Source organism: Electrona antarctica (genome assembly GCF_951216825.1).
Source record: "Electrona antarctica genome assembly, chromosome: 13".
In the NCBI taxonomy this organism is placed as follows: Eukaryota; Metazoa; Chordata; class Actinopteri; order Myctophiformes; family Myctophidae; genus Electrona; species Electrona antarctica.
Genome location: NC_136794.1, coordinates 36,115,254 through 36,127,557, shown reverse-complemented (window position 1 = coordinate 36,127,557; position 12,304 = coordinate 36,115,254). Strand labels below are relative to the sequence as shown.

Here is a 12,304-nt window from a genome sequence, read left to right as displayed (position 1 = left end):
CTGGTGCAATGATTACGGTCACACTATAGAGCTATTTAACACTGTTACTGAACACATACTATAGCAATGATTACTGTCACAATACAGAGCAATTTAATTTAGGTAACCAAATGAACCCCAACAGTAGAGGTTTACACTCTCAATAGTTTAATTGTCGTTAAGCATCTGCATTAATCTCCAAAAAACTACACAATTAGAGAATGTAGAAGACTGCTACTTCTGGACGTTTGTTTGGTCAATTGTGAGAGGCTCAAATGCTGAATAAATAATCGACTAGATGTGAAAAGAGTATTGTTTGTTTGGACAAACATTGTTTGAAATTGCCGGGATCAAACAAACATTCTTTGGAATTGGCGGGAAGAGATACCGGGTCCTCGTGTAAACCACCCTAACAAATCGGCCACAGTAACATAAATAAACTAATTCGGCAGATTACACACAAATTCTTCTACTCTAATTGTGGTGTTACTTATCTTATTTATACTACTATCCTGTTGAACCGTGTTCCTATAGTTGAATGGTTAGAGTTGGAGCCTTGCAAACACAGGGCCCGAGTTCTTTCCCCAGTCAAGGCATAAGTCTTTTTCCTTTTTACCAACCAAACAAACAAAGATCATACCCATTTGAGCCACTGACCACCATTGTGAGAGTCTATAAATGTATCATCAAATGGTTGGTCCGTGGCTCAAATGCTTAATAAAATGGACCTTTTGACCAGATGTGAAATGTATTTCGTTTGTTTGGTTGGTACAAAGGAAAAAGATGAATGCCTCGACGGGGCCGAGAACCCCGGCCCGGTTGTTTTCAAAGCGGCGACTCTAACTAGTGATGGGCGTCTGATACTGAAGCTCCGACACAAGCTTCAAACCACGCCTTCATTTGCATATGAACCACTGCTTCGAAGCTTGCTTCAGTAGGGAAAAAGTCACGTGACCAATGACGTCCGAAGCAGTAACTGGTTCTTTTCCTCGAACTGGTCTAGGAACTGGTTCAATACTTTGAGTTGCCACGGATCGGCTTGCGCAACCATGATAAAACCTACAGGGAAACCCTGTCTGTAAATTACTCCTGTGACTTGTCCTTTGCGTGCTGGACTCGTAAGCGTAGGGTCGCGAGTTCAAACCTGGGGTGGGGTACTGCAAATATTTTGATGCAATACAGTAGACGAAAGTGGCACATCTATATTTGTAACTAAACGTTATTTAATCAATACGTTTAATCAACATTGCGATGTACATCTGTGCAATACAAAGTATTAAATTAAATCTGACATGAATGTATTAATTGGCCATTAGCAATACATTAGATGTGTCAAATATTTCCCCATCCTACCCCATCCTACAAACATATCACACTGCTCCATACAAAACACTATTGTGTGTTTATGTTTGTTTATTTTATTTCAATGTTTAATTACAGTTTAGGCATTTAGACACTCAATCCAGGTCCATGAATTAGAGGATAAAGCTCACATGTTGCCCAAATAGTTGAATACACAAATTAATCAATCAACTTCAAGTCTTTATTTGTAGAGTACATTCCTTCTAAGATTTCACAACAAAAATCTAATCTGATAATATAGATTTATTTACTAAAGTTTTGCTGTGTCCTGTAGTAAGTGTTTCACTCTCTACTGCCTAAATTAAATGCAGTCTAGCATTTCGCCAGCAGATGTCACTATCACTGAAGCTTCAAAAGCTTAAACCATTTTTGAACCAATTGGTTCAAGTGGTTCAGAGGTTCATAAAAGCTTCATTGGCCCATCACTAACTCTAACCACTCCACTACAGAAAACAGTTCAATAGTGGTGTAGATACATAACATATATAAACAACATAACAAGTAACTGTTATGATATTAGCCCATGCACAGTACATCTTAGTCTATGTACTTGAACTTGAGATACAGTGTACGTGATATGTATTGTGTACTGCCGGTACTGTAGCATACTTTATAGATAGGCTACGAGAGACATCTAGGCGACAGCAAGGTCAGCCTTGCTGCAGTAGGCACGTTCTTCTGTCTCATATCTTATTGTTATGTCATTATGATCCAGCACTATATATGTTTCCTGTTTGTGTAATAAACTTTGTGAACCTTAGCGTGATACTGTCTCGTTAATTTGTTCTCCCGGGTACCCGCCGGCCGCCGCCGCAGTCGCCGTACCAAAGTAATACTTCAACTGGATTGTCACACACCACCCAGCCTGCACACACTACCTGTCGGTCAATACCAGACGAGGGTCCAGTATTTAGATTACAACAGTAACAACAACAAAAACAGCGTTAAGTATTAAAGTAACATTAATTATTTACCTGCAGACGACGAGCACGACGGGTGACGTGGCACTCTCAACAAACTGTGATCAAACACGCATCAATGCGTCTGCGCCTTATTTGAGGGGGGAGTCACTTCCTTCCGGTGTGAGGCTCCGCCCACGAGTTTTTCCCGCGATTTTGTTGTAGTCATTTGTAGTCCCATAGATATATATATCTGTGTAGTCCTACTACGTTACATTGATTGATTGATTGAAGAATTTATTAACAGTTTGCAGAATTACAGTACATTTCAAGCACAAACTCAATACAAAGGTTGTTAACTGTGAGTGGACGACCCAATTAAGCATTACACTTGTTTCCAACAGGGTCCACCATGTTCAAATCATCAAAACATTTAGAGACGTACAAATAGACACTTCTATAGACAGAACAGGAATTCATCAAAAAAGAATTCATCAAAAAGGAGGTAAAAAGGGAAAAGAAAAATATACAGTGAGGGGAAAAAAAAGGGGGGGCGGGGGGGGGGGATTCACGTTCAGCTCCGTTAAATTGTTTGTTTTCCTTGGAGGAGCTGCGTTGGGTCCCCAAGTCGGCTCCGTGGCCGTACCTTGAGTTGGCTGTGTGGCCGTGACCATCTCTTGTGTTGTCCTTGCGTTGGGTCCCCAAGTTGGCTCAGTGGCCATACCTTGAGTTGGCTGTGTGGCCGCGACCGTCTCTTGTGTTGTCATTGCGTTCGTGTTTGAGGGATTCCGATTTTACAGGGGCCAGTTTCGAATTGCAGCCGTCCGTAGGTGCCCTTTGAGAGCGGTTTTGAAAGAGTCAAGGGATTCGCATGTCTTAATGACAGTTGGTAGGGCGTTCCACATTTTAGTGGCATAGGAGCGAAAAGAATTTAGTCCCTTGTTTGTGCCGAATCTGGGTTGTACATGGTTCGTTGCACTCCCTCTGGTGTTGTGGGTGTGGACTTCGTTAACATTAAGGAAGTATCTAGACAGGTACATGGGTATCTTGGTGGTGTATCGAATCTTGTGGACCAGACCCATTGCAAGATGCTGTACTCTGTCGTCGACCCTAAGCCATTCCAGCCTGTCGAAGTGGGCAGGGGTGAGGTGGGTTCGGGGGGCTAGATCAAGTAGGAGCCTGACCAGTTTGTTTTGGGAAGTCTGGAGCCTGGTTTTAAGGGCCTTTGAGGTGCTGTGGTACCAGGAGGTGCATGCATAGTCAAAGAAACCCTGTACAAGGGCTCCTGTTAAGGTCTTCAAGACATCCGGGTCTTCCTTGAGTAAGACCCGGAAGTGGCTATGGAAGAGTGGGTTACGTCACGGCTTAAATAGTCAATAAAGAACGGGATACCCATTTTGCTAGTGTCCTCAGTGGTCTAGCGGTCTAGACACCCGACTTTGAATCCGAACTTTATAACTTTATGCGTTCAAACCCCTCTGATGTTTTTCCAACAAACACGGATTACTTGTTTTTGTGAGGTTACGGTTAGGGCTGTCCACGGACCCCCATTTAATGGCATTTCTATCTCTGGGACCCCCAATTTATATTGTAAAATCAAGGTTAATTTAACTCTAGTGTACATTCTGGCGGATTCTTTAGCTCAACGGCCCTAGTGCTGATGAACCACTACGGAGGTAATGACATTTCCCAACGCCCTGTGGCACTGTTCTGATTTTCCACATACATTCAATTAAGACCCGAGCAGCAGCAGCACTGACAGGTGACATATATTTTCTTCACCACAGAAACGCCACTAAAGACACGGTGTAACATAAGTTTCTATAAATTGGCTGATTTTTTAATTTTGCACGTCATAGATCACTTTCTGACATTCCAAAGGAAACGTTTTAATGCTTTGCTGTCTTGGTGATTTGGTGAATATAGTGGATTCGTTTTTAGATCAATCAGGGATTTGTACTGTACTGGGCTGACTGTTACTATACATGCATGTATAATGGGGCTGAACGCGGCATAGCAACCAGACTGTTACTGTACATGTATGTAGCCTACAATGGGGCTGAATGCTGCATAGTAGCAACCAGACTGTTACTGTACATGTGTGTATAATGGGGCTGAATGCTGCATAGCAACCAGACTGTTACTGTACATGTCTGAATGCTGCATAGCAACCAACAGACGACTAATAATGACTCATAGGACTATGTATCAGTGATCAGTGTTTACTTATAGACCCTACTACAAAAGACCCCATGTTTTATTTCATATGATTTGAAATGTATTTGACTGAGTTTAAAGGTCTGATTTGTTGAAAATAGCTGATCGACAATTGCTCGTAGATCGGCTAGTTTCAAATAGCCGATGTGTATAGGGTTTATAGTGGATATAGCTGATGTTGATGCTATATTAAAAAGAACACAAACTCCGGGGATCCCTGGGGGTCCCCGGACCCCAGTCTGAGACTCACTGTGCTATTATTGTTATTATAGGTCAGTCAGTAAACACTGAAGTTGGTGCTTTCATGAAAGTAAGGATAGCACTCAATCATTGATTCACAATACCAGAATGCACTTTTAATTATATTACATGAAGCAGACAGCCCTGTGATTAAACCTTTAATTATAATACATGAAGCAGACAGCCCTGTGATTAAACCTTTAATTATAATACATGAAGCAGGCAGCCCTGTGATTAAACCTTTAATTATAATACATGAAGCAGACATCCCTGTGAATAAACCTTTAATTATAATACATGAAGCAGACAGCCCTGTGATTAAACCTTAATTATAATACATGAAGCAGACAGCCCTGTGATTAAACCTTTAATTATAATACATGAAGCAGACAGCCATGTGATTAAACCTTTAATTATATTACATGAAGCAGACAGCCCTGTGAATAAACCTTTAATTATAATACATGAAGCAGACAGCCCTGTGATTAGACCTTTAATTATAATACATGAAGCAGACAGCCATGTGATTAAACCTTTAATTATAATACATGAAGCAGACAGCCCTGTGATTAAACCTTTAATTATAATACATGAAGCAGACAGCCCTGTGATTAAACCTTTAATTATAATACATGAAGCAGACATCCCTGTGAATAAACCTTTAATTATAATACATGAAGCAGACAGCCCTGTGATTAAACCTTAATTATAATACATGAAGCAGACAGCCCTGTGATTAAACCTTTAATTATAATACATGAAGCAGACAGCCATGTGATTAAACCTTTAATTATATTACATGAAGCAGACAGCCCTGTGAATAAACCTTTAATTATAATACATGAAGCAGACAGCCCTGTGATTAGACCTTTAATTATAATACATGAAGCAGACAGCCCTGTGATTAAACCTTAATTATAATACATGAAGCAGACAGCCCTGTGATTAAACCTTAATTATAATACATGAAGCAGACAGCCCTGTGATTAAACCTTTAATTATAATACATGAAGCAGACAGCCCTGTGATTAAACCTTAATTATAATACATGAAGCAGACAGCCCTGTGATTAAACCTTTAATTATATTACATGAAGCAGACAGCCCTGTGATTAAACCTTTAATTATAACCAACCAGACTGTGGCTACCTTTTTATTCACAATGCAGTTATTGTACTCCTAATATATCATGGTGTAGTCTAGCTCTGGTCCATAGCTCTAATATATCATGGTGCAGTCTAGCCCTGGTCCATAGCTCTAATATATCATGGTGTAGTCTAGCTCTGGTCCATCTAAAACAAAATACATACATACATGGATGCACCTGGGACGTATCCTCAGTGATGTCATCGGGGTTTCGGGTCTCCCAACATCATACCCCAGCCGGGGTGATCAAGTCCCGACTTACGTCCCCAGTAGCTACCCTCGATCAGTCCCATTAGGGAAAAACCAGGGCCACACAATCCGTTCCTCTTGAACTACTCTGCCGGGACTGGGAGGTACCATTCTGGCGCGTGGAAGGACTAGGCTCTGTGGGTTGACTCCTGTCCGGGCCCCTCCTACGTCTCACCAGGTCCACTCCTGCTCTCACCAGGTCAGGCCCTGTGTGTTGCACCAGACTTCCAGCACCAGGCACTTTATTCAGGAATGGCTCTAATATATCATGGTGTAGTCTAGGCATAGCTCTAATGCCCATTAGAGCTATGGTCCAGTGCTTATAGCGAGTCTCTGGTATCCGGAGAACTCGCCAGTTTACCAACTTGCCGTGATTTAGTGCATTTTAGTTTTACTTTCAATTGAATTGAAATAGAGAGAATTGTTTAGAGTTAACATTAGAGAAAGTAGGAATGCTAAAAGTGTAAACACCAAAGTACCGAAACAATGTAATTCATTAGTAAACAATTTCTGAAATGGCCTACTTATCATTGCTATTCACATACTCACCTTTTTATCATCATGTACCTGACCATTTAATTGCACAAAAAAATGTGATCACTTTGGAAATTAACTGTAACATCTGTGAGTTTGACAGTCACATACTACACTGATGAAGACAGCATGTTAGCATAACGATGAAGACATTGATGAAGAATTTTCGCCGTGGCGACTTGGTAAACTGGCGAGTTCTCCGGTATTCGAGTCTCTCACTAACACCTGACGGAAATGCCTCTGCGCAGTGCACGCGGACAACATTACTATTCTGGGCAAACATTTGGTGACAATAGTGAACATTCTACAGCTATTTTTTTGGTGGTGGTGTAGAGGGAAAATGGAGAGGGCCTAGTACAGACCTTGTGGAACATAGTCCACAAAGTAGAGTTTAAATGGTTATTAACACTTTAAATGCCGGTGAAGTTTTCAGAATAAAGGCAGATGAGGGAGATTTTACTCTGAAAAGCCTGCAAAACTTCCCCCCAAAACTACCCCCCCCCCCCCCCAGCATACCACTGAAAAATAATGCTTACAGAGCACAATAGACAATAGACAACACACACACACACACACACACACACACACACACACACACACACACACACACACACACACACACACACACACACACACACACACACACACACATGAAAATCTAACAAGCCAACATTTCTTTGATGTATATACTATTATACTACCAGTAAGACGCCTTGAGGGTGAGAATCGCCACGTGCACGCATCCACCTGGGTGACGGCAGACTGCTGGGCGAGCGCTGGCGCATTGGCATGGGTGGGTCAGATCAACATATGGAATTAATTCTGTACTGGCCATATATAGAGCGTGTCTTGAGTGTACAGGTTTCGATGACGGTCCAGGTAGGGCCGGGCCTACATTTTTGGGCCTGTTGAGAACTCTAGTTTTTGCCACCTGCCCGCACTAATAACTTACTTTGGGGCCCGTCTAGAGTTTGAATGGACAGATATCAGTCAAAAGGCCCGTCTAGAGTTTGAATGGACAGATATCAGTCAAAAGGCCCGTCTAGAGTTTGAATGGACGGGTATCAGTCAAAAGGGAGACATAGAAGAGGATGGACGGGTAGGGAAGGATCAACATGGAATGTCAGAACAGGTCAGCTCCATATATGGAGATCTAAGGGTTTGAGGTTAGAGGTCAGATGTAGAGTTGCTGGCCGGCTCCATATATGCAGATCTAGGTGATGATTCAGTCTGATCTGCCCACAGACCTCCTATGAGACACAGACTGAGTAGAAAATAATTGTGGTATTTTATCATGAACATTAGTGAGAATGTAGTTAGTGAGTATGAAGGTTGAAAAGTGGTGAAGTGGTCCTTTGAGTTTCTACAAGCTCAGTTGTGTGCTATAGCGCCACCCATTGGCCAATGGTTGTGGGCTCCTCACCGTTTGGCATTGCCCTCTAGAGGTTGTCCGATCAGATGGGGTGATCGGACAACTCAAAGCAAGGGTTGAATACCAAGCACTTGCTATTTTGGATGCACTACCCACTGTTTTGCTTATTCCACGAATGCCTGATCTTTACAATCTATACCTCGTTGTAAAGGTGACTAATCAACGATTCAAATTATATCAAATACAATACCAATTGGTATTATAAAAGTGGAGAAATAATGGATCAAAGTTAAGTTTCCGAACTTTTGATGCCGAGTTTAGATAGGACACTGTCCTTCAAGCAACACTTAGTTAAGACTATAAACGACTATATGGCATCGAAAGCCATAAACATCATAATTTTAATTAAAAAATATCGTTGAAAACCATGAAAAATGACATAGGCTACTGTGTTTTTTGTGTGTCTGTCAAAAAATATATATTTTTTGTTATTGTTCGCTTTGTTTTTCTTACTTACAAACGTTAAAAGGGTAAGCATGGTATAGTTAATCAAATGTTAAAAGGGTAGGCACAAATTGCACAATTGACCTTATGCACACGGCTGCCATATTTCCAGCAAGGTGCTAACTAGATGCAATTTACCATTGACAGCCCATTCATCCAAATAGAAAAGTCCTATTTGTTTGTATTAAACAATGTCAAACTCACCAACATTGCAGCTGTATGAAAAGCTTGATTTTGCTCTTTCTATCTGCAAAGTGTTTGTTTCATAAAAATCCACCGTAGACATTTTATGAGCTACTTCCTGTCAAGAAATTCGTCTTGGAGTTTGGAAGCGCTCGTTATCAGTAAAGGAACCTCCTGCTCCTCCTGCAAAACGGGTGGTACGCAGGGCCGTTGAGTAACAAGCACTTCCATACTCCAACACTTAAAAAAAAGGAATTTCATGACAGGAAGTAGCTCATAATATATCTAATATATAATATTATATAATATATCTATTTTTATGAAACAAACACTACAGCCGCAATGTTGGTGAGTTTGACGTCATTTAATACAAACAGATAGGATGTTTCTGTTTGGATGTATGGGCTGTCAATGGGAAATTGCATCTAGTTAGCACCTTGCTGGCAAGATGGCAGCCGTGTGCATAAGGTCAATAAGCTAAGGCTTCAGCCTACACCTTTTTGGTCTGTTAAATAAATGCAGGCATTTTATCAATGCGTTTTTGTGTCCTTTCTCTTTTTTAATGACCAAAATAAAACTACTAATATTCTGTGTAGATTGTATTCAGTCTCATATGCCATGGTGATTAACATTTTGGCTGCCTGGTCCAAACACCATGAAAAAAACACAATCTATCTATGAATTGACTAATCTTTAAAACAGTTTATCAAATGTATTATGTATTTTCAAAATTCTAAATACGTATTTGTATCTCATATATTATATTACAAATATTTGCAGACAATAAAAATGACTGAATGACTGAATTTATCCAATGCAGGTTGAAAACGTTAGGGGTAGCTAAAATAAATAAATAAAAATAAGACATGGCTCGTTTGTTTTACATGTCTTTACTGATAAAGTGATGAGAAATACAGTACAGTATATACATTATTCACAGCAGTTAAGGCGACATTTAAGGAACATTTCATGTATTTCATGCATGTAAATCTGCTTTCACTGTACAAGGAATCAGACATAGAAGTACAAAAGAGGGTATGTTACATCAAAATCTCAACAAAACGACAAACAGAAAGCACATAAAAAATAAATTTCCTCCCAATCAGAAAAAGTACAAAAGGAAATTGAGCTAAGCCTGATTTTATGACGCTTCCTTGTACAACGGCTTCGCACGCAGAAAATAGCAGATCTACAAGCTCTAGATCGGCTACTTTTTGGCACATGTGACACACCGTTGTCGCGTGGCGAAGTGTATACATCATGTTTAACAAGCTTTTCAGGACTATGTACAAAACCACTAACCTGACTCCGACAGATCGGGGCGGTATTGAGTTCACAGGTGAACTTGTGAACTCAATAGCGCCGCCATCTGGCGGAGTCAGGTTACAAAACAACGGGCAAGCAGAAACCCCCCTGCTCAGGATTCAGCAGGTATAATCTCACTCTCACCACACATTTACATTAAATGCGTCATATTTTGTTTGAGCTCCAAGTTAGTCACAATAATACTCTCCATGCTCACGTTTCCAATTTATGACCCTTAAAAAAAAAGAAAAAAGGATTTTCTCAGTTGCCAAAACAAATAACTATAAATACTTTAAAGTGCAGAGTAGCTCAGACTAGCAGTGTTTTTCTTTTTTTTTCCTTTTTTCAATTGCCTCTCATTTAGACCTGGAACACCTATACACCGTTATCTTTCAATCTGGGAACACATTTGTTATATATATATATATATATATATATAAATAATTTTGGGGAGATCTTTATCAGCTTTTGCAGAGCTGATCAATGATCAGACTTTCTAGTCTAGTCACGTGGTCTAGTAGTCACATGGTCTAGTAGCCGTGTAGTGGCGAGATTTTCATGATTGGCTGAGTAATTTGTTTTTTTTATTTTTTTCATTAAAATCTGAAATTTTTCAGAAAACTTTTAGATTTAGAAGAAGGCATTTTTAGAATCGGCCTCAGGTCTAAATGGGTTAAAGTATTGATGTAATACGACACTGCAAGTGGACAACTAAGAATTGTGGGTAATGCATCTATGTATACACCAATAATACCTCTGTGAAGCAGTGGATATACTGTATGGGTATAACTGAAATGATGATGTCCCTCGTCGTCTCCATAAAAAACCCTACCCTTTAACACGCTACATGAACGCATGGACACTTGTCTGATGTCCTTTCAGTCTCCTGCGGTTCCTATCCATACAATGTTGAAACCAGGAACATTATGGTAGAGTTATGTCTCATTCTAGCACAGATTACAGCTTTATTTATTTCACAGAGTGCAGCTGCGTGGAGAAAGAATACGGTTATCACAAAGTTATTGCACAGCAGAACTACGCAAATTGCTCCCTTTGCTCTCTTTATAACATTTAGGTTAATAGTCTATGAAATCTGTCAGGATTGGTGAATATATTTAAGATGACATGCAGACAATCGGGTTATAAAACAACAGCTACAATATGTGATCTGTCCAAAGTGTCCTCGATCAACCGCCTGAATCCAGACACCGGCATCTTCTCGTCTAAATACACAATGACTATTGAACAGGTGACTGATTTAACCACATGAACCCTACAATCCCTATTCTGGACATAATGTAATGTAGGCGAATATTCGCCAGTCAGTCGTGAAGCAACACAACGTGAGCGTATGGATCTGCTATTTCTGATCAAGAGATGTGATGTAAAGGGAAACAAAAAAAAAGTATAGAGACCTCTGGTGGTCCCTGCAGTAAACAAAGCATATAGCGTCTATTTAAGTGGTTGAGTAATAGTTGAGTAGCTTGGGGACCGCAGGCGTTTCGTTTTCAAAAAGAAAAGAAACAAAAAAAAGGAGTGGGAGTGAACCTTGTATTTCGCTAAACCAATAACTTTGGTGACGTCAGTGTTCTATCGGGGAGGGGAGCGGGTGCTCAGATCGGAGAACCAATAGGATCTAGACCCGCCCCTCCAGACCGGAAATCACGCAAGGTTGAGGCAGGCTAAAGGTGGCCTTACACTAGCCGATTGTTTTCAATCTGAAATCTGATAGCACCACACACTACAGGATAATCGGAGCGGGGCAGAGCAAATATCAAACATTCTTGTTGATCAGGCCGATCCCGATCGCGCTTTGAGCGGCCCTGAGCAGATCGATTTAGTCGGGCACCCCCCGATTATCGGCTAGTGTAAGGCCACCTTAAAAGCTGACTGGTGAGGCTCAACATGTTACCATTTAAAGTTACAGTACGTAAAAACAACAGGCCCATACATGTACTGTATGTTAGTCTGTGACAGCATACTGTATGTACACACGACCTACGCGGACCGTCAATCACGTTACAAATACACACCATCACTTCTAGGCATACTGTATCCCTGGGACATAAAGAACACATGCTACTGTATGCGTATGTCAAAGATTCCCTACAGTTGTCTCACAAGAGGGCTTGGGAAACGTTTGTTTTGGCAACTGTCAAATCTATCCAGTGAAAACATCTATTTTTTTTAACCGCTGAATATTTTTTAGTAGCTTTGGATACCAAGCCATATCAATTATATTGCATACTATGTCAAGTAAAAACTAAACTAAACACAAAACAAAGCCTCATGCTCACTCGTGTGTACGCATTAAA

General features: G+C 40.5%; 1 long non-coding RNA gene across 1 annotated transcript; it reads right to left on the bottom strand.

Moving 5' to 3' along the window:
- Positions 1 to 9,555: 9,555 nt before the first annotated feature.
- On the bottom strand, positions 9,556 to 11,868 carry LOC306935707. Its single transcript, XR_013791414.1, has 2 exons — positions 10,699 to 11,868; positions 9,556 to 10,364 (listed from the first exon to the last, which is right to left on the bottom strand). It is a non-coding gene; the product is annotated as an uncharacterized lncRNA (long non-coding RNA).
- Positions 11,869 to 12,304: the final 436 nt, after the last annotated feature.